The sequence below is a fragment of the Staurois parvus genome, unplaced genomic scaffold (assembly GCF_062004578.1).
Source record: "Staurois parvus isolate SC_StPar_1 unplaced genomic scaffold, SC_StPar_1.0 ptg000832l, whole genome shotgun sequence".
NCBI classification, from domain to species: domain Eukaryota; kingdom Metazoa; phylum Chordata; class Amphibia; order Anura; family Ranidae; genus Staurois; species Staurois parvus.
The window spans coordinates 1,261,115-1,284,837 of record NW_028318628.1 but is presented as its reverse complement, the minus strand read 5'-3'; the positions used below and the strand labels follow the sequence as shown (position 1 = coordinate 1,284,837).

General features: G+C 42.5%; 1 protein-coding gene across 1 annotated transcript in view; it reads right to left on the bottom strand.

Moving 5' to 3' along the window:
* Positions 1 to 23,430, bottom strand: part of LOC149443759 (uncharacterized) — a 62,341-nt gene extending 38,911 nt beyond the window's left edge. Inside the window, exon 1 of the mRNA XM_089655283.1 lies at positions 23,252 to 23,430. The gene's annotated coding sequence lies outside the window, so the exon portion shown is untranslated. The remainder of the gene's footprint in view (positions 1 to 23,251) is intronic.
* Positions 23,431 to 23,723: the final 293 nt, after the last annotated feature.

Genomic DNA, 23,723 nt, shown 5'->3' with positions numbered 1-23,723 from the left:
ATTGAAAATGGCTCACAGGAGTGCAGAACGAACTGCACTCATATGATCCACAGGAAAGTGCAGCCAAAAGAGCTTTGGCTGTATTTCTCCTTTAATTCCTCCAGGCACACTAAATAGTGTGGGTAGAGGAATCTTCCCTGCTAGCTGTTGACTTGAGCTTAAAATGTTTTCAGTTGCCTTAAGCTTGTTGGTGCTGACAGGGTTACCCAGAGCTTGAATTTTGTCCAATTCAGTAGAAATCAGCTGAAATTTGAGCCATGTATGGACTGCTTAAGTGTTGCTAAACCCAAAACAGTAAAATCAGTCTGTATATGCAGTAAAGCATGCTTGATATACTCACTGTGGAACCTAAGGGGTTTATCCTCTGCATTGTGTAAAAATGCGGTTTGATCCTGACTTCTCTGATCCTCCCCTTCTTCCAGTGTCCCCCTTTTATCTCCTGGTAAGACATATCATGTGGAGTCACGCCACACATGTTCAGTTTGGTGTGTATTGCTAGAGCGTTTTTTTTTCCCCTTGGGAGAGTGCATGTGATCAGCACAGTGCCAATCAGCACTGTCCAGACAGAGGTCAGGGGTTTTGCATTCTCCTAGAGCAGAAAGAAAACTCCTCCTACAAACTTTAACCAGTGCTCTGCTCAACACTGATAGAAGTCTCAAAATTGCTCTAACTGCTGATGAGAAAAGGTATTTAAAAGTTTATTTTTCCTAAACTAAATATCATTTCTGTGTACTGTGGAAGACCAGATAGAGTGAATGCAGGGTCCTGGGTTTAGTAACACTAACTTTTGAATATCTAGTTTTACAAATACTTAGGGAAGAAACACTCAGACTGTATCTTCACAGATGCAGCCCAACACTTTTTAAACTACACAGTCCATAATGGCCACCATTAACTTCCATGATCATTACTGGAAGTGATGTGCCATGCATCAAAACATTTCTACTCGTGAAAGCAACAAAGTTTTGACAAGTTTTTTTTTTTTCACAACTAAACATATCTGTGTTGCCATGCAATAACCACGGTGTCCAGCCCCTTTATATAGTCTGTTCTTTAACCACTTGCCTACCAGGCACTTATACCCCCTTCTTTACCAGGCCAATTTTCAGCTTTCAGCGCTGCCGCACTTTGATTGACAATTGCGCGGTCATGCAACATTGTACCCATATGAAATTTTGATCATTTTTTTCTCACAAATAGAGCTTTCTTTTGGTGGTATTTAATCGCCACTGGGCGCTTTACTTTTTGCGCTATAAATAAAAAAAGTGCAAAAAATTTGAAAAAAAAAAAGTTTATTTGTTTCTTTTATAAAATTTTTCAAACAGGTATTTTTTCTCCTTCACTGATGTGCGTTGATGAGGCAGCACTGATGGGCACTGATAGGCAGCACTAAAGGGCACTGATAGGCAGTACTAATGAGGTGGCACGGATAGGCGGCACTGATAGACAGCACTAATTAGGGGTCACGGATAGGCGGCACTAATATGCAGCACTGATAGGTGACACTGATTATGGGTACTGATAGACGGCACTGACTGGCATCACTGCTGGGCACTGACTGGCACAACCCCTGGGCACTGACTGGTGGCACTGACTGGCAGCATTGCTGGGCTGCACTGGTGGGTGGCACTGGTGGGCAGCACTGGTGGGTGGGCACAGGTGGGTGGGCACAGGTGGGCACATGTAGGTGGCACTTCTGAGCACAGGTAGGTGGCACTGCAGAGTGGCACAGGTGGGTGCACTGCTGGGCACGGGTGGGCGGAGCTAGTGGGCGCACTGCTGGGCGGAACTTGCGGGTGGCACTGCTGGGCACCGATCATCAGGGCACTGATCATCAGTGCCCTGATGATCGGTGCCGATCCCCGCTCTGACAACTGCCGGTTCTCGGCAGTACTTTCCTCACGATCTGACAGCGTGAGGAAAGTGCAGCCGAGAACCGGCACTTGCATTTCCCTCTGATCAGCGTGTCATTGGACACCGCTGATCACGTGGTAAAAGGCCGCTGTGATTGGCCTTTTACCACATCACGTGATCAGCTGTGTCCGTAGGACACAGCGATCACGGAGATCGCCAGGTGCGCGCCCCCTGGGGCGCGCAGGAGAGCGCGTTCTGGGAGGACGTCATATGACGTCCACCCAGAACTGGCCGGCCGCAGTGAAGCCGTCATTCGGCTATCTGCGGTCGGCAGCTGGTTAATACATTGAACATTTCCCCAACGTCAAATGCTTTGGGAGACTGCTAGTGACTAAACACATAACCTCCAGAATGAACCTCCTTTAAGTGTCTGGAAGAATTTTATGTCACCCATAAAAACAAATTCTCTCTTTTGTTTTCTATTAGACAATGGAAAAACTGATGAATGGTAATTGGCTGGTATGTGCACAATGACGCAAGCCTCATTTTAAAACAAGGCTATAAGGAAACTGTGCCAAGGGGAATATGGAGGGTGCCATAGCAAACCCTCTTCTGACAATGCTAATTGCCTGCCATTCATGCCTAATCTTCTGACTTCAGTACACATATTCACTAACCTGGAATATGTATCTACCATATCTAGTGAAGTCACAGAAAAGTCAGAAAGCCAGTACTGTACCAATGACAGACATACAACTAAAAAATAGGAGAAGTATAAGTAAACAGTGCTGAGTGTATATTTAAAAAAAGATTGTGAACAAACAGGTACATTTGTTTTATTGCAGAGAAGATCTAACATTTCTCTTTTGAAATAAAGAGCATGCCTGCTGCCATTTTTTTTCATTTTTCAGTTTATTCTATGCTCGTGTCAAGAAAGCAATATCTTGACTTTGCAGGCCCAATATTTTTCAAAGCACAACTTTTCTTATTAAGTGACCTTCCATCCATCTATCATGTTCCTACTCATCTCCACAAGCACAAGAACATGTACTGTGTATCTATGTGTGTCAGTATATTAACCAGCACCACTTGAAGGGGGGATTCACACCAGATGCTTTCCAGTGGGTTTTTAAACCACATCCAGAACGCACATACAGTGTTTGCCATGTATTCCAATGGCCCTAATTCACACCAGTGCAGTCAGTCCCTATGCTTTCAACAAAAATACAACTTGCTGCATTTATTTTCATCTGGAAAGCATCACAATGTGTGTAAACGCACCTAAACGCACATCATCCTGAATGAAAATTGACAGACTTTCACTGTATTGTTCATTTGAGCACAAGAGATTCCATCTTGCTTACAATGTTGAAATGTGCCTGAGTCCTTCATCCAACACACAGACTCAACTTTCTCTGTTGCTCTCTCCCCCTCCCTTCTCAAGGTTTTCTTTTTGCATCTGTTAGACGTAGCTGATGACATATGAAATGTGACATTATTTCTATTCGCTAGCTTTTAATAACATCTCACACTACCCCCTTTCTTATCTTCTCTATAAAATAGAATGTAATAAATTGTGTCAAGACAGATACTTAAAACACGGTGATTGTGTCCTTTGAATCTGTTCCAGCAATTGCAAAGTTAACTTTCATAACAAAATGAAGATTTTTCAAGTGTCACAATAAAAAAGTGGGAAAAAAGTGCACTGGAATGCACTGAAAATGTATCAAAAACATATCCAGAACTCAGAAATTGCAGTTTAACCACTTGCCTACTGGGCACTTATACTGTACCCCCTTCCTGCCCAGGCCAATTTTCAGCTTTCAGCGCTGTCGCACTTTGAATGACAATTGCGTGGTCATGCACAGGACCTCCTTCTATCTTGCTCCCTGGTCTCCTCCTCCCACGCACGACTGCAAGACTTCTCCAGGTCCTCCCCCATCCTCTGGAACTCACTGCCCCAATCCATCAGACTGTCACCTTCCCACCTCACCTTCAGGCGCTCCCTCAAAACCCATCTCTTCAGGGAAGCCTACCCCACCCTCACCTAACAGCCGTTCCCCTTCATTCCTCCCACCACTCCATTCCCCACAGCCACTTCCTCCTGTACCACTACCCCCTCCCTCCTAGATTGTAAACTCGAAGGAGTAGGGCCCTCTAACCCCTCGTGTGCTGTTTGTTATTGTTGTACTGTTTCATGTATTGTCCCCCCCTCTATTGTACAGCGCTGAGCAAACCCTTTGGTGCTATATAAACTCGATGTAATGTAACCATACGAAATTTTTTTCACACAAATAAAGCTTTCTTTTGGTGGCATTTAATCGCCACTGGGTGTTTTATTTTTTGCGCTATAAACCAAAAAAAGAGCAAAAAAATTTGAAAGCAAAAAAGGTTTTCTTTGTTTCTATTATAAAATTTTGCAAACTGGTAATATTTCTCCTTCACTGATGTGCGTTGATGAGGCTGCACTGATAGGCAGCACTGATAGGAGGCACTTCTGGGCACTGATGGGCAACACTGCCAGACAGTACTGCAGGGTAGCACTGATGGGCGGCACTGCTAGGCACTGATCATCAGTGCCCTGATGATCGGTGCTGATCACTTCTCTGACAATTGCCAGTTATCGGCAGTACCTTCCTCATGCTGTGACAGCTTGATGAAAGCGCAGCCGATAAAAGGCAACTGTATTTACCTGGTGATCTGCTGTGTTATTGGACACAACTGATCACATGGTAAAAGGCCGACCTTGATTGGCCATTTACCGTACCACGTGATCAGCTGTGTCCGTAGGACACAGCAATCACCGGAGCTGGATAACAATCCTTCACAATACTTTATTTGATAAAATACAAGTGATCTGGAACATCCCAAACAGATCCAGCAGTAGGTTTAAAACCACCTGAGAAAAACTCAGAAAAAAAAAATTCTGGGAGTCAGTTTATTTTTTTTTTCTTTTATATAGACTATTGTGACGTGTTTGAACACTGATCTATTGCCTTATCCTGTCAGTCACGTTTTAAGTTTGCAAAAACTTTCAAATAAAGAATTTAAAATAATAATAATAATATTAATCATGTGCAAAACATATTTTTTATTGTGAAGTTGTTCAAAAGCAGAGACATTTAAAAGTATTTTCAAGGGCAATTTTATAAAAAAAAACAGTAATGTCAGTAAAGAAGTCCTTTTTAAAGCTGAACTAAGCTGAACTGTGATAAGCAAATATTGTCTAAATACAAGAGTAATGCATATTGGAACGTGCATCTTGGTGTGATGTACAGCACAGTGATTATGTTGCTGTTTTTACAAGATAATATCTGGGTTTGTAAAAATATTTGGAGCACACAAGCTGTATTTATATCTTTTGTGGCTATTGAGAAATACACTAGATTGCCAAAAGCATTGGGATGCCTACCTTTACACGGACATCAAGGGGTTTATTTACTAAACCTGGTTGACTCAGAATCTTGGGCACCTGTGCATGGTAGCCAATCAGCTTCTAACCTCCGCATGTTCAGTTAAGCTTCAGCAATAAAACCTGGAAGCTGATTGGTTTTTATGCAGTAGTGGACAAGATTCTGAGTCAACCAGGTTTAGTAAATAAACCCCTAACTGTTCACAAGGTTTAGGAGTGTGTCTATGGGAATGTTTGTCCATTCTTCCAGAAGTGCATTTGTGAGGTCAGGTACTGATGTCGGATGAGAAGGTCTGGCTCGCAGTCTCCGCTCTAATTAATCCCAAACGTGTTCTATTGGGTTGAGGTCAGGACTCTGTGCAAGCCAGTCAATTTCCTTCACCCCAAACTCACTCATCCATGTCTTTTTGGAGCTGCTTTAAGCGCTGGTGCACGTTCATGTTGGAACAGGAAGGGGCTATCCCCAAACTGTTCCCACAAAATTGCGAACATGAAATTGTCCAAGCCCAACCCCTGAAAAACAACCCCACACCATAATCCCCCCTCCACCAAACTTTACACTTGGCACAATGCAGTCAGGCAAGTACCGTTCTCCTGGCAACCACCAAACCCAGACACGTCCGTCGGATTGCCAGGCAGAGAAGTGTGATTCGTCACTCCAGAGAACACGTCTCCACTGCTCTAGAGTCTAGTGGTGGCGTGCTTTACACCACTGCATCTGACGCTTTGCATTGCACTTGGTGATGTAAGGCTTGGATGCAGCTGCTTGGCCATGGAAATCCATTCCATGAAACTCTTTACGCACTGTTGTTGTACTGTGCGCTTTAGCATGCACTGACCCCACTCTATCATTTTACGAGGCCTACCACTTCATGGCTGAGTTGCTGTTGTTCAAATTATTACTAAGCCTTAAATTATAAATCATCTTATTTGGCAATCAACAACTCTATACTGGATGAGGATGCATTTCCCTACGCACCAATTAATAAATATAAAATGTAACCTTAATTAGGATTTTTATAATAAAATGTATATACTAAACTGTATTTAATTCAAAACCTTATAGACTGGAATGCACTGCACTACAATCTCATTTTAAAAGTTACATAGTCTGGCTGAAATAAAGACAAAAGTCCATCCAGTTCAACCATTAACAAAAAAACAAAAAAAATGTTATAATCCTATACCCACAGTTGATCCAGAGGAAGGCAAAAAACCCAGCAAAGCATGATCCAAGTTGCTCCTGTATGGGAAAAATATTCCTTCCTGATCCCCCGAGAGACAATTGGATATTCCCTGGATCAACTTTACCTATAAATGTTAGTATCCAGTTATATTCTGTCTATCTAAGAAAGAATCCAGGCATTTTTTAAAGCAATCCACTGAGCTGGTCAGAACCAACTCTTGAGGGAGTCTATTCCACATTTTCACAGCTCTCACTGTCAAGAAACCTTTCCGTGTTTGGAGATTAAATTTCTTTTTCTCCAGACGTAAAGAATGCCCCCTTGTCCTCTGTGATGACCTCAGGGTGAATAGCTGTACACTGGGTTCACTATATGCACCACTGATGTATTTATACATGTTGATCATATCCCCCCTTAATCTCCTCTTCTCAAGAGAGAATAAATTCAGTTCCTCTAATCTTTCCTCATAGCTGAGCTCCTCCATGCCTCTTATCAGTTTGGTTGCCCTTCTCTGTACTTTCTCCAGTTCCCCAATGTTCTTTTTGTGAATTGTTCCCCAAAATTGAACTGCATATTCCAGATGAGGTCGTACTAATGCTTTGTACAGGGGTAAAATGATATCTCTCTCTCTGGAGTCTATACCTCTCTTAATACAAGACAGGATTTTGCTCACTTTAGAAACCGCAGCTTGGCATTGCATGCCATTATTAAGCTTGTGAATTCATTACAATTATTAGCCAGTAGACCCATCCCTTGCATCCAAATGGTTGCCAGCACCAAGCCAAGTTAGATTACATACCGTTTTTGGATGAAGTTGTGGCTAAAAATTGTGTTTTTTTCATATGCCTATCAGGTAGGATTACTGACAAGAGCCAGGCGCTGTGGAGTGTATAATCATAAAAACACCTTTTATGGAGGTGTGCCTTTAACAAAAGAATGGAGCTTAACAGAGTAAAATATAGTAAGTGCACAAGCCTGTGGCTTTAAGACGCCAGGTATCCTGAAGGACGGCCCTGCTTGACAGGTGTCCTTCTCCTCTACAGTTCCCCTCTGAGCGGATGGGCCGTCCTTCAGGATACCTGGCATCTTAAAGCTACAGGCTTGTGCATTTACCATATTTTACCGTTATGCTCCATTCTTCTATTAAAGGCACACCTCCATAAAAGGTGTTTTTATATTATACACTCCACAGCGCCTGGCTCGTCAGTATTTTTGGATTCAGTCATGTCATTTACTATGGCAGTAGTGGTTTCTCATTACTGATGACAGTTTTCATTATCTCCTTTGGGACATGTCTGTGCGCTTATGACTGCAGTATTTTATCAGGTAGGATGCATACACTCTCCACTGAAGAAATAAAGTTCCCCCAGGAAAGAACTCAATAGTTATATATAATCTATCTTGCTACAGATATGTAATACAGGTACACTCATCCACAGGCCTCCATACAAGCCTCTAAATGACAAGTCCCATACATCATCATATCCAGTCAAAAATACCCCACTATCTTGAGGAATGAAAATAATGCACTAACATGCACAGTGCAGACCACCCCAAACAAAGGGAAGTACCATGCGCATTCAAAAGTGCTCCCAAATGCTCCAACTACAGAGCTTCGTCAGGAGTATGGAGAATTAAAATCAAATCAGGTAGTGGTAAGAAGCTGTGCTCAATATCACATGGTGGCAAGAAATGGCACCTATTGTTTTACCCCTATTAATAGAATTATTGGCCAGCAAAATGGCCACCACGTGCGTGACGTTGTGATGTCACAGCGTACGTGTGTCATCACGCACGTGCGTTGTCATGGGGCTTCTAAACTTCCACACATGCTCAAGTCATCATAGGTCGCCATCTTGAGGACGAAAAACAACACAACAATCTAGGAGGCAATATATTCTACTGTTCCACTTCACAAATGTCCCATGGACACAGCATCAATACCTCACTAGCTCAGAACGTTGTTTACAGTTCATACCATTATACAGAATTTTATTGGGTTAATTAAAAAAAAAAAAAAAAAACACATAGGGTGCCCTTCAGTTTAATCAGAAAATCCATTTTGCTTCAAGCATTAAGAGACTTTTATCTAGATCTCCTTTTCTAGGACCTAGATTATATTTATCAATAATTCAAAAACGTAGGAGGCCTGCCTTACCATCATGCTTTTGCATCATATGTCTAGCCACTGGTCTATCCTTATTTCAAATAACATCATTCACATGTTCAAGAACTCGTCTCCTGAAAGGAAGAATTGTTTTTCCTACATATATTAAAGGGCATGGGCATTTTAAGACATAGACCTCCCCCTCTGTACTACAATGATAAAAAGTCTCTTATTTTGATGATTTCCCCATTTTTGGGATTGACAAATTCCTTGATATTACACAAAAATGTATATGCTTTACAATGACCACACTTACCTTTTGGTTTTTCCGATAGACAAGTGTGTGCGAGTATGTGCCTATGATTCGCATACCTTGCTGGTCATCCTCTTTTTTTAGTCTTCTGACCCAACATGGATTCCCTTGAAACCCCTTTTACTTTCTCATAGTATTTTAGCAAATCAGTCTTAAATTAGCCCCGTCTCATGAATCTGTCAAAAATTTCTGACTCTCAATCTGGTATGCCCCTTCCGTGGAGCAATTTCACTCTCAGAAGATGACCGGTGGGGATTCCTCTTTTGAAGGCTGCTGGATGTAGACTTCCCTAATGTTATAACATATTCGTAGAGGTTGGTTTCTGATAAATTGTTATGTAAAGTACATCCCAATATTGTTTCGATTTAGGGCAGTTATGAATTCCATGAACAGATCTTTTTTACCACTAGTTACCAAAAATGATCTACAAGCTTTCAGACCCAGGTCATGACTAATGTTACTATAAAGGGCCTCCACATCTAGACTAGCTAGCCAAACATCATCTTCCATTGTGATATCTATTAGTCTTAGATTGTAAGCTCCAAGGAGCTCCTAATCCTCTTGTATTGAACTGTATTGTTGCTGTATTGTCCCCCGTTATATTGTAAAGTGCTGAGAAAACTGTTGGCACTATATAAATCCTGTATAATAGTAATAATAATTAGTCAGAGTTTAATTTATAATAAAAGGCACATTCATCTTTAGAGAGAATCCCCTTTTCAACAGCTCTTTTCAGAATAGAATTTAATTCACTCAGATATTTGGGAGTTGGATCTTTCTGAAGTATTTTTTTTTTGCCAACAGATTTTTATTGATTTTAAAGAAGAAAACATACAGGTTACTCCACCATATGCAGGCTTACAATGAGAGTAGTTATCTTATATAACAGGGGAAAATAGAAAAAGAAAAAAAACCCAAAAAAAACACAATGCAGTTGGAGTACCGGTCAACTAGTCATCAATAATATCGTACAGATGGTCACATAAGAAAGATAATAAGTTAAGCCAAAATGGGAAAAAATAGCGTGGAGAGGCTAGCATCACCTTTTCAACCAGGTGATCCAGGGTTCCCAACCAGATTCAAGCGCCAAGATCTGGCCCGACCATAATGCTAAGGCATGTTCATAAGAATAATGGAGTTTAACAAGCGCAAGGACTTCAGATGCATTAGGCGGATCTTGGGCTTTCCAATGTTTGGCTATCATGAGTCTGGCAGCAATCAGGACATGTGTTGTGATTATTCGGGCAGAGAGAGGGATGTCATCAATACCCAGGTTTAGAACAGCTAAGGCAGGGTTGGAAGTAATCGTTTGATCTGTCACTTCAGAGATCACTGTAAACATTTTGTTCCAGAAACTAAAAATGGTTTTACAGGTCCAGAAGGTGTGGATAAGGTTATCAATTTGACCGCACCCACACCAACATAGCGGAAACTGGGACGGAGAGAACTGGGCCAGTCGGCATGGAGTGAGATACCAGTGGAGAGAAATTTTTTACGTTAGTTCCCAATGTGAGGCTTTATAAATCAACTTAAGAGCGTTCTTCCATTGGGAGGGATAAAAGGAGTTCAAATCTTCCTCCCTGCTATTTTGAGGAAAGTTAATTTGTCTTGTAGGATATTGTATATTAGAGAGATACTCTTACTTTTTAGATGTTTAGATAAGGAAAAATTGTAGTAAGCATTGAGGTAAATGAATTTCCGGAGCGGGAGGCTAACATTAGGTGCTGTACTCTAAGATACTAGAAATAATTCCTCTTCCTCAAGATCTCCATGGAGAGGGGTAACCCGTAAGACATTATGTCATTTATGGCATTAATACCTCATGATAACCAAGGCAGGTTTATATTCGGTATGAATGAGTGTACTGTCAAGAGAGGGATTTGGAGTGAGGTGTCAAAGATTCCCGAACGAGAGTATCTGTGCAATTCTCTCCACGCAAGAAGGAAGGCTCCCATGGGGGGGAAGAGGAATTGGTTTCCATACATCAGCAATTAAGGGAAAACAGAGATCAAGGGCTGGGGCAAGGGTATGCTCTATGGCCAGCCATGGTTTGGGTTGGTTGAGGCAGGCAGCCAAGTAATAATCTCTGATTACGCTCGTCTGTTTAATGAAAAGGGCATGAGAGCATCAGGCTCTCTTACCTTGCCATATGAACGGCTTTAGTGAGGTGTGTAGAGCATGAGTTTATTTGGAAGGGACTGGAGTGGACAGTGTTCTATAAAGAATTTGGGGGAGAATAAGCATTTTTTTTAGATGCAAGGCAGCCAGATCAAGATAGTTTACATGTAGTTAGGCGAGCCAGTTCTTGTGAAATTTTTTTGGATAAATTCTGAAAGTTAACTGGGGTAAGGTGTTCTGTGGAAGGAGTCAGGGTTATACCCAAATATGGGACTCCTTGGGAGCAAGTTTTGTAGCGAATGCTTATCTGGTTCAGGGGTGCCCAAGTCTAAAATTAATGATTTTGAGAAATTTACCTTTTAGTAAGAGATGTTACTAAAACTAAATAAAATGTGGTGCTCCTGGGGTAAAGAAGTATGAGGATTAGTGAGGAGGAGGAGGAGGATTTCATCCGCAAAGAGTCTAATGGAATTAACTGATTGGCCAATGTGGAAGCCTGTGATTTGGGGATCCGAGCGAATGGCCTCAGCGAGGGGTTCTATCAACAGGTTAAATATCGAGGAGGACAGTGGGCAACCCTGGCATGTGCCATTTGTAATATCAAATGGTCTAGAGAGAAGGTTAGAGGTGTATACCTGTGCGGTTGGGCACGAGTACAGAGCCAGAATGGCTGATAGGATGGGTCCCTGGAAGCCGAACATGGACAGCACTGCTGTCATGTACCCCCAGTGTATCTGATCGAATGCCTTCTCCGCATCCAGTAAGAGGAGCAGGGAAGGTACTTGATGGGTTTCAGCATAGTGAAGATTAATCAAGCGTCTAGTGGCAACAGAAGCCTGCCTGCTCTTGGTGAAACCAGTTTGATCTGGTTTGATCAGATCCGGAAAGATGTTGAACAAGCGTCCCATCAACAGTTTAGCATATATCTTAACATCAGAATTAAGCAAAGAAAGAGGCCTAAAATTTGCAGGAGATGTTGGTTCCTTTCCCGGTTTGGGAATGGTTACCACATAGGCTCTCAGCATCTCCGGGGGGAAAGGAACCTTGGGACATAGCGTCATGAAAGACAGAGCTTAGGTATGATTGTATAATTGAGCTTTAAAGAGTTTATAATAATCATTCGTAAACCCTTCGGGTCCCGGATCCTTCACATTAGGGAGAGAATTGATAACTTCGATGATTTCATTCATGGTAAAGGGGCATTCAGAATAGAAAGGTGCTCCTCAGATAAGGATGGAAGTTGTAGCCGAGCCAAGAATGACCTGATCACTGGGTTCGGAAGTGAATAATCTTTAAGATTATACAAAGTTCTGTAATAATCTGCAAATTAATTTGCAATATCCTGGGGATTAGTAATTTTATGATTAGTGAAAGGGTGCAGGAGGTGGGGTATTTTAGAATTAGCCTTATGCGACTTGAGTCTGTTAGCTAAGATTTTCCTGGCCCGATTGCCATTGGAGTAATGTTTCATTTCAAAGGTTCTTGCTGTCTTATCGTACTGCTCAAACAGAAGTCCTCTCAGTTCAAGTCTAAGTTTGTGAAGGGTGGAGGAACGGGTCGGGTCAAAGTTAGCTTTATTGTCCACTTCAAGCATATGAATGGTAGCAAGGGTTGAGTTCAAGCGGAGGTTATAGTGTTTCCTGACTCTAGCGCAAAGTTGAAGTATTATACCTCTCATATAAGCCTTATGGGCATTCCAGATTAGGAAGTTAAATAGAAGAAGCAGAGTTTGTTTCGAAGTAGTCCCAGAGATGCGGAGTGAGCAGATACATATTAGCAGGGGCATTGATAATTTTAGAGTTACATCGCCATAGGCATATCGGATGACAGGGCTCCATCTCCAATATGTGCAAAGAGATAGCTGCATGGTCTGAACGTGTGATGCCGGAAATAGAGGAGGAGGAGGCCTGTTGAAGCAGCCATTTATCTGTCAAAACATATCTATGCGGGTATATGTGGCATGTCTAGGAGAGAAAAAGGTAAAGTCCTTCTGAGATGCATGATGGCAACGCCAAACATCAAACAAATCCTCAGAGTGCAATAAGAGGCGAAGAGCAGGAATAGATTTCCTTGGTGGCTTGGATGAGTCCATAGCAGGGTCCACTGTTAAGTTGAAGTCTCCACAGAGAAGAAGACGACCATATTTAATCCTGTCCACTTTTCGAAGAAGTTTTCGGAGGAAGCATAGTTGATGCGTGTTTGGGGCATATAGATTCACCAGGGTGTAGGGTTGGTTATTTATGTCGCAAAGTAAGATAATATATCTGCATTGCGGATCCAGAATGGAGTCCTTGCAACTGAAGGATAGAGAGTTCTTCACTGCCGTCATTACTCTGTTTTTTGCAGGGGGCCGAAGCCCAGATGTGAGGGAATGCTTTATAGCTGCATCTGGGGCCATGGAGGCATGAAAGTGAGTCTCTTGTATGGAGAGTATGTCAGCCTGAAGAGTGGAGGCTTCCTTCCACATCAAGGATCTTTTTGCAGGGGGATTCAGGCCTTTGACATTAAGTGAGACTACCTTAAATCCCATTTGAGGAAAGTGAGTGAGTGAAAAGGCGTATGCACAGCTCAGGGCTGAATGAGAGGCATTCTTTATCGAGGTAAAGTAGGGTAGTAATCTTGAGCAGGTGATGGGAGAGGAGACCGGTGTCAGTAAGAAAGGGTGGCGAGCGCTTGGGTATAAAGAAGGACATCAGTAAATATTTGAAATCAGCTTCGTCATTTTTCCAGTATGTAGCACCAACTGCAAGGAGTGAAGAGTATAGGAGCTGAAACTTTGAAAATAAAAAAAAATAAAAAAAACATAAATGGGACTAGGGAAGTAAAAGAGGTTGAAGAACTGTGTGCAGAAAACTGCCAAAATTTCGGGGGAAAGGACAGTAGAGACATCCAAGTCCAAGCCGGGGAGTAGTAGGGTAGAAGACTCCTGAAGTGCAATTAGGACTCATGTTGACCTTGTTGGGGGTGAGATCTCCTGAATGATACAACTTGCCAATCAGAAGTGATCAGATGGCGGCCAGCCAGCCTCGTGGCATGAGTATTTTCTTCTGGAATAATGTCCCATCTTCCAAGTAGTTGGAGTCCGCTTTCTAGGGATGTAACAGTAGAAGATTCCCCGTTGCGGGTAATGATCAGGGAGCATGGGTAGCACCAATAGTGCGTGATCTTATGGTTCCGCAGAGCTTTAGTGACTTTCATTGGGTTCCTACGCCTCTGGAGAGTGTATTGTGATAGGTCAGGAAGAAGTTGTAGCTTGGGACATTTCTCCAGTATATGCTCCGAGTGGCAGAAAGCATGCATAACTTTTCCTTGGCCTGGAAGAAGTGCACCCTAAGCAACACATCCCTCAGGATGGACTGGGGTAGAGGTTTGGTTTTGGTATTCTGTGGATCCTGTCTATAGTGAGGTCTTCTGATGTCAGGAAAGGAGCCAAAGATTTATATAGATCTTGTACATAATGCAACAATTGGGCCTGCTGAACATATTCAGGGATCCTTCATATCTTTATGTTATTTCTTAGGGATCTGTCCTCTAAATCAGCCATTTTCATCTTAAGCCAATGAATATCCTCTTCGTGAGCACTGTGGGCATCAACAAGAGAGTAGAAAGAGGTGGCGTATTCTCCCATTTTGTCCTCAATCTGCCCTACTCTGTCGCCCACCTCGCGAAGTTCCCTTTTAAAGCTATGGATGCAGGAGAGCATGTCGGTTTGTAGGGATGCTCTTAGGGATAAGAGCATATCCTTCAATGTGGAGTCTGCCGCCCAAGTGCTTCCACACAGTGCCAGCCTCTCCACCCCCCTGTGTGAAGCTCCCCCCACCCACTGTCTCCCGGGCTCCACTTGCCCATCTGTGGTCCCAGGACTGGCTCACCGCCAGCGGCTAGAGGGGAGGGAGGAAAAAAGACACGTCCACTCCCCTCCTTGTCCTGACCTGGAAGTGACGTTTGACGTCACTTCCAGGTCCCCATTCACAGATTCCCAGCAACTGAGGCTGGGAAAGAATGTATTGCGGTGCAATGTGCACAGCATTACATTCAGGGGAGCACAGGGGAGACATCCAGGGTCCTTTAGACCTTGGATGTCTCAATAAAGAGAACCTGTCACCAAAAAATCATCACATAGGGAACATTGTCCCCTCTGTGATGAAAAAAAAAATTTAAGTTTAAAAAAAGTTGTTTTTTTTTAAATTGTAAAAAATTTGTTACACCCAAACACATAACACCCCCCCCCCCAAAACAAATTGAGCTCCCCCCCACATGTACGCACATACAAACGTAAAAGCACTCGCTGGGTCGCCTATACATGAAAAAGTCGATTGCGATACACATTACATATTGCCGCGCACACCAGAATGAGAGCAATAATTCTAGCAACAGACCTCCTCCGTAACACTTTACTGATGACCTAGAAGGGGCTTTAAAAGTGTCACCTATAGAAAATTTAGGGTACTGAAGTTCGTCGCCATTTCACGAGCGAAAGCAAATTTAAGGTTTGACAAGCTGGATATCTCTTTACTCGCTGCAACCTCATCTTTTATATTTTACAAAAAAAAATAGGGTAATTTATTGCTTTTTTTTGTGCCCTAAAATTAAAAACAATCTTGTGCAAAAAACGCAAACACGGCTCTGGCAGCGAAAGGGATAAAGGATAAGCCCTGACCCACCCTTTTTCTGATGAGCACCCAATCAGTGCTCATTACACTGCAAACTCTCTGCTCCCTACTAGTCCCCGAGTGCAGTGCTGGAGACAGGCAGAGAGGGGAAAAGATAAACAGCGCAATGTCAAAAATATTAAACGTTTAAGTCATTATAAAACCCCTTTTGTTCTTAAAACATTCCTAATATCACCTCCGGTTTAAAAACAGTTTTGGTTAAAAAAAAAATTTTCATCTGGACAATTAGATTGGGGCACCGATTTAGTCCCTTGGACAAGTAATTTTTTAAAAAAAATTTCCACACCCGTGTTCTCATTACTTAATATCTCATAACACATTTTAAACTAAAATGCTCTGTCCATTAATTCTATATTTCCCCCTTTATCTGCTGCCTTTATTATCACTTCATTATTAGGCAATTCTTCCAGTGCCCTCCATTCAGAATATGTCATATTATATAAACAGAAGAAATGCAGCGCTCTTAAAAATGATATTAGAAATAATAATAGACACAGTCCAGTAAAACAACAGTGTTCCTTGTTTCCCAGTGTAAATGGTAGAATTTTGCACTAACCAGAACGCGCATGGGTATTTTTTTAGGTGGGACCCTAGGACGCCGTTGACATCAAGCCGCCGGTGCCACGAGGAGGCCCGGCGGCCATTTTGACATCCAATAGGGTCAGTGTGTTTGCCCATACTTGGCTATTCTCCTGTATTCTGCACCTATGCTGCTTTCAAATAAAGTTTTAAATTACTACACTATGAGTGCTCCCCTGTGTCTCCTGTGAGGAGCTTTTCCATCCTTGCAGCCCTTGGGATTCCTTGCCAGTTCCTTGTGGAGGCTCATCTGGATCGTCATTGCTCTGACCTGCTGGATCATTTCCCACCACATGAGGGCGCAGGATCTTCATTCTTCCAAGCCATATACCTGACCAGCCTTCAGTGGAGAAAGGATCTTCAGGATATATACACATATGCGCATTACCCATGCGCGTTCTGGTTAGTGCAAAATTCTACCATTTACACTGGGAAACAAGGAACACTGTTGTTTTACTGGACTGTGTCTATTATTATTTCTAATATCATTTTTAAGAGCGCTGCATTTCTTCTGTTTATGTATTTTGGGACTTTTTATGTGTTTTCCTATATGTTCAGCTGCTTGCATTATTTATGAGCGCTTACTATTTATCACCATTATTTCCATGTCATATTATATGAATTATTCTTCCTCTGCCTTCTTACCCATAGGTCATTCAAGTCTCTTTCAACCAATTTAACAAATAATTGGCGGGGTATAGTTATTCCTTGATTTGAATGTGGAAACAGACTCCGTATTTCAGTATCCCCACTATTGTTTACAGCTTGTAATGATTCCAACAAACTTAGGGCTTCCATATCTCTAGATGTTAATCCAACTGAGGTATTAGATGGTTTATCCTTGTATTCTTTCTTCAATACCAATTTCCTGGCAAACAAGTTTATATATTTGACCCAAAGAAGTTAAAGTTCTGTGTAGGTACAAAGGACAGTCCCCTCCTTAATAATGTTAAATGGTCAGTTGTTAATGACATCTTAGACAGACTGAATATTTGCAAATCACTTTCTTGGGTGGTGGTCATGTCAGGGGGCCTAGCATTTCTTCCCACTCTTTGTGCCTGTGTACCCCCGCTCCTCCCAATTTCTCAATTGCTGGGTGGGATAAGCTAAAAAATTCCCTTGATTTCCTCTAGGTGGTCTCGAAAAACCTCTTCTACCTTGTCCCCTCCTAGAGATGTATTTATATTCACTTCTACTATCACTTGAATCACTCTTTTAGTGCTATCATCACTTCCTGAGTCCCTAGATGTATCCGATTCTGGCCTCATAGATGTCTTAGAGGAGGCTACACTCTTTTGTGTCAAGGAGTACACTCTATCATTTGCAAAATCCTCTAAGTCTCTTACAAATTTCCTGTTTTTTACTTTTTATAATTTGAGTTGCTGTTGTTCCCAGTTTCTTCCACTTTGTTGTAATACCACTAACAGCTGACCGTGGATCATTTAGTAGCAAAGAAATTTCACGGATGGACTTATTGCACAGGTGGCAACCTATCACGCTACCAAGCTAGAATTCACAGAGCTCCTGAGAGTGACCCATTCTTTCACAAACGTTTGTAGAAGCAGTCTGCATGCCTAGGTGCTTGATGTTATACACCTGTGGCCATGGAGGTGATTGGAACACCTGAATCCAATGATTTAGAGGGGTGTCACAATACATTTGGCAATATAGTGTATATTGCAATGATTGTTTTTTAGGGCCAGAAGTTAGGCTTTGAAGTATATGTGAAGCCAACTTTTTTCTTTTTTGTCTTGAATAGAGTTTTGTCTTTAACGTCCTGTCTTGAACACACAACGAGTGAGAGGAAATTTCTCTCTGGTAAATCCTGTCAGACACTGGAACTTGTTTCTATTGAAACATTTATCTTAATTCCTCTGTGATCACACATTTTAGTTTCCCCATCATTTCCTATCCCAGTGACGGGAAATTTCCCTGACCAGGGACACAGCAGACGTTCAATTCCTTTACAGCTTTAAAAACTTCACAAAAGTTCTGTTAATAGATAAAGATTTGAGGCTGGGGTTGGGGGAGAGGGGGTGAGTGACTAGTGTGCCGGCATCTGAGCAGCACTGGAGGACCTGCTGTGATTGGTTTCTTCATATTGAACATTGCTGGTGACTTAACATATAGCTAAAAACAAAACTTTTTTTCTTAGTTCTGAATAGGGTAGAGAGGGATTAGAACACCTGTCAGTTTTTTTTTATGGCTGTCTGTGTCCCCTGTTAGGAAGATTCACCATCTCCAAATGACCTGTTTTACCATTATCAGTGAAAATGTGAAATTCTGCATTGTCGCCAGAACAGGAATAGAAGGGAAATCTTTCTACGGAGACTCTAGTTCTGGTCACAACCAGGTATTCCCTTACTTCCTGTTTTGGCTATAGGAAAGGAAGTGAGAAATCTCCCCATTGGAACACAGTTGGCAACAAAAAAAACCTGACAGCGGTTACAACCCTCCCCTACTCTATCCAACATGGAAAAAACATTTTGCTTTTAGCTCTACTTCAAACTGCTGGACGCATCAGCCAATATCCTTTATGGATGACCAATGATAAGTTTACAGTAGATCACAGTAGGTAGAGTGCTTCTTCTGTGCTTCTCCAATGATACCCAGCTTTGGGGGTGAAAACACTCTGCCAATACACTTGTCAATGTGTTAGTAAGCCATTATCCTTCGATGATCTTGGGTCGGACCCTTGGCCCCTGTATATGTCATTGCGAGGGGGTAGCTGACCACATCACTGGTGTGGGGCTTTTTGGGACAGACAGCTGACGCATTTAAATAATGTGAAGTCACCTCCAAGGAAACTCTTGATGAAGCATAATTATTACCTATGAAATCCTGTCATCCCACCTCACTGCAAAGCCAACACGAGGACAAAATTTCCATGTTCTACACAGTAACAGGTGTGTGCTGGATCTACTATGATAACCAGACAGTGATAACAGAGGGAAGCTTACTGTATGGAGCAAACTTGCTGCTGTAATATCCTATTGAAACACAAAAATACCCCCATGGTTTGTATTGTATTTGTCAGGGATTGACATATTTGCTTTGGATCTAGGAGCCAACTACAAGAAAGTAAGGAGCCAGTTTTTCTAGACTAGCATGGGTTGTCAGTGCCCGGGACAAGGACAAGCTTCATGTGATGTGGTTTGCCACCCAACAATTATGGCAAAACTGCACCACGTTTTAGGTGCCACTGAAAATAATGGCACCTGAACCTGTGTTTTGTGATCAAAGCGATTCTGCCATGATCCCAAAACGCCCAGGTGTGAATGGAGCCTCCCTGGTTCACACATATGCGATTCTGGACACATTTTCAAACTCAAAGATTCACATGACTAGCTAGATATGTGTTCCTAATGAGGTGGCACACACAGGTGCGATACACACACAATGTATTTTGAAGTCTATGGGAGGCAACTTTGCATTGAAGTCTTTCGGAGGCAGTGTGTGATCCCAGGCACCAGGACACAATTTCTAGTCATCACAGTGACCTGGCACCTGGGATTTGTCCAACCCCTGTATATGTACAGCCACTGTAATTGATGTTTATATACATTTTTATTTTAACCATTTGAGATCCATAAGATTTTATCCCCTTCATGACCAGGCCATTGTTTGCTATACCACACTGCGCTACTTACCTGGCTATTGCGCAGTCATTCAACGCTGTACCTAAACAAAATTTATATTTTTTTTTCACACAAATAGAGCTTTATTTTGGAGGTATTTGATTACCACTGGGTTTTTTATTTTACGTGATATAAATGAAAAAAATCGTGAAAAAAACAAAAAACAATATTTGTTACTTTCTGCTATAAAACAAATCCAATAGAAAAACTAAAAAGAACTTAAATTTCTTCATAAATTGTGGCCAATATGTATTTTGCTGCAGGTCTTTGATATAAAAAAAAAAAACAATAAGTGTATATGAATTGGTCTGCATGAAAGCTATAGCTCCTACACACTATGGGATATATACTGGAATTTGTTTTTTTTACTACGAATGGCAGTGATCAGCAATTTATAACAGGACTGCAATAGTACAGCAGGCAGTCTGACACTGATACTGGGGGAACTGACTAACTGCTACTGCCATAACCAGTGACATTAATACAGTGATCAATGATAATACTATACACTGTCACTGTGCTAATGACAATGGCTGAGAAGGGGTTCACATTATTGCAGAGGTTTCCAAACTTTTTAAACAAAGGGCCAGAATACTGTCCTTCAGACTCTGGGATGGCTAAACTGTGGCCATTGGGAGTAGAAAAGGCCCCAGTTTCAGTGGAAGTAAACGATGCCACAGGCTTGGATGTCAGTGGGAGACAGAAAATGACATAGTGCTTGTGGTAAATAGGAGGAGGAATAGTGCCCAACAGTTGGTGTCAGTGAAAGAAATAGTGCCATATCTTGTGTGTCAATGGAAGAAATGATTCCTCATCGCTGGTGTCTGTGAAAAGAATACTGTCCCATCATTGGTGTCAGTGGGAATAATAGTGCCTTAAAGTCAGGTTATAGGCAAAGAACCACTTTTGGTCTGCAGGCCAGTTTGGAGACCACAGATCTAGGGCAATCAAGGGGTTAAATGTGTGCCTAACTATGTGTAATGTGTGCCACTTTTACTAATAGCACTAACTTAAAAGCAGATCTTTCCCTGTGTACAGAGCTCTGTGTTGACTGTTAACACAGAGCTATAGGCTGTGATATATATGTGAATTTGCTGTGATCAGCAGGTCCCAACCATGAATCATTGGCCCTGCCTGTACACACCAGCAGCCTGTCAGCAAATCACAGTGAGTGCCGTCTGGAGGGGTGTGCATGCACACACCAGATACCCAGAAGTAGACAGCGTCATAAGGGTACGTTGCTTTGCTTACAGGGGCTGCCCGTGCGCAGTACATTACGGACGGGCAGGCGGTCATTAATATACACTGATCAGCCACAACATTATGACCACCCATAATAACCTGTAAAGGCACGGACACCTTTAGACCTCTGAAGGTATTCTGTGGTATCAGATGCCGAGCTATCAGATCCCTTAAGTCTTGTAAGTTGCAAGGTGGGGCCTCTGTGCATCAGACTTGTTTTTCCAGTACATCCCACAGATATGCGATTGTATTGAGATCTGGAGAAATTTTGAGGTCAAGTCAACACCTCGAAATTGTTGCGCTCCTCAAACCATTCTTGAATTTTTGCCTGATTCGGAATCAGACCAGGCCACCTTCATCTATTGCTCTGTAGTCCAGTGATGTTCACTTGCCCATTATAGATGCTTTGGGCTGTGGACACGGGTCAGAATGGGCACTCTGACTGGGCTACATTTTCCCAGCCCCATATACAACAAACTGTGATGTGTGTTCTGACAGAACCAACATTAACTTTTCAAGCTACAGTAGGTCTTCTATTGGATTGAACTACACAGGTCAGCCTTCACTCCCCACATGGATTAGTGAGCCTTGGCCACCCATGACCCTGTCACTGGTTCACCAATTTTCCTTCCTTGGACCAGTTTTGCTCTGTCCTAACCACTGCAGACTGTGAACATCCCACAAGAGTTACAGTTTTGGAGTTGATCTGAGCCCGCTGTCCAGCAATTACAATTTGGGAGGTCAAATCCCTATGCCTGCCCATTGGTTTCTGCTTTCAACACATCAACTTAAGACACACACCGATCTGCCATAACATTATAACCACTGACAGGTAAAGTGAATAACAGGGATTATCTTGTTAACCCGCCATCCTATATCATATATACTGCTACAGGGCAGCAGGGGTGCGCAAAATCACATGTATATATACGAGATTTTGCATTTCCCGGCAGGGGGTGTGCGCAGGTGCCCTACCTGCGCCGCTATACACAGCCTCGGCTGTTAATCATTGGGTCCCAGCCGGTGATTGCTCACCGGCACTCGGTGATCGCTGAGCATTACCAACGGGGGGGGGGAGCCATACAAAGCAGTGTGCTTACAATTGAATGCACTAACACAGCACACTGTAAAAGAGCACGCAGTTAACCTTTTGATCGCCCCACGTTACCCCTTCCTGCCCAGTGCCATTAGTACAGTGTCAGAGCTTTTAATTAGCACTGATCAATGTATTGGTGTCACTGGGGATGTCAGTGACACCAAGTCAGTTCCCCCCCAGTGTCAGAATGCCCGCTATAAGTCGCTGATCGCCACCATTACTAGTAAAAAAAGAAAAACCCCAGTATCTCTACCGCCATGTGTAAACACTATGACACGTAAACCAAATTAATTTACATGTACTGGAATTTTTTTTAAGCAAAGACATGTAGCAGAATACATTTTGGCCCAAATTTATGACGAAAGTACATTTTTTTTACTGGATATGTTTTAAAGCAAAAATTCAAAAATATTGTTTTTTTTCTCAAAATTGTCAGGCTTTTTTTTTTATAGCGCAAAAATTAAAAACCGCAGAGGCGATCAAATATCACAGAAAGAAAGCTCTAGTCGTGGGAAAAAAGGACATAAAATGTGTGCAGCGTTGCATAACCGCGCAATCGTCAGTTAATGTAACGCAGCGCCGTAATGCAAAAAGTGGCCTGGTCAGGAAGGGGGGGGGGGGGATCCTCTGGAGGGCAAGCGGTTAAACATCAACTTCAGGGACATGTTCACTTGCTGCCTAATATATCCCACCCATTTTATTGTGCCATTGTCACCAGATAATCAATGTTATTCACTTTACCTGTCATCGGTCATAATGGGGGTGTGATTATATATATAATATTGTGCCACAAAAATCTACATTTCTTTTGCTCTGTTTATACAGTTTAACCCCCAGGATTACAGCAGCAGGAATATGGGTTCCTCACATACGGGCATGCATCCCCAAACACATGGCAGCACAGGGCCAGGGCCACTGAAATGGCGCACAGCTAAATACTGCCAGTCAGAGCTCCACTCTGTATACGAGGCTACCTATTCAAACTAGAAAGAAGGCTGCTGACGAGGAAACGATTTGTAGTTCCTGTTTACCCACCTGAAATCCAACCTCCAGCCCCTTAGCTGGTCCCTTCGAATTAGCTTCCCCGGGTACGCGGACCGATGTCGCTAGTTCCGTGTTCTCCCCCGCCCTCCTATCAGTGAGGGCAGAGTACAGGTGTGGGAGCGCTGTGTACACAGCACACTACAGGCCCTGGGAGGGGTTCACTCCCTGTGTACACGGTGTGTGTCGGATAGATGCCCTCAGCAGATGTGACCGGGGAGAATTATAGAACATGGACACAATGTTACCACTTCTAGTAAACCGAACCAACAGAGGACATGTATGGATCCTACACCAGAACTTCTATACAGAACGTTGCTGTAACACCTCTCCAGATGCCCTGTTCTTGTATTTATTTTCAGTTTAACCGCTTGTTCTGAGGATTTACCCCCCTTCTTGACCAGACCAATTTTTGCGATACAGCACTGCGTTACTTTGACAATTGCGCGGTTATGCAACCGTGCAC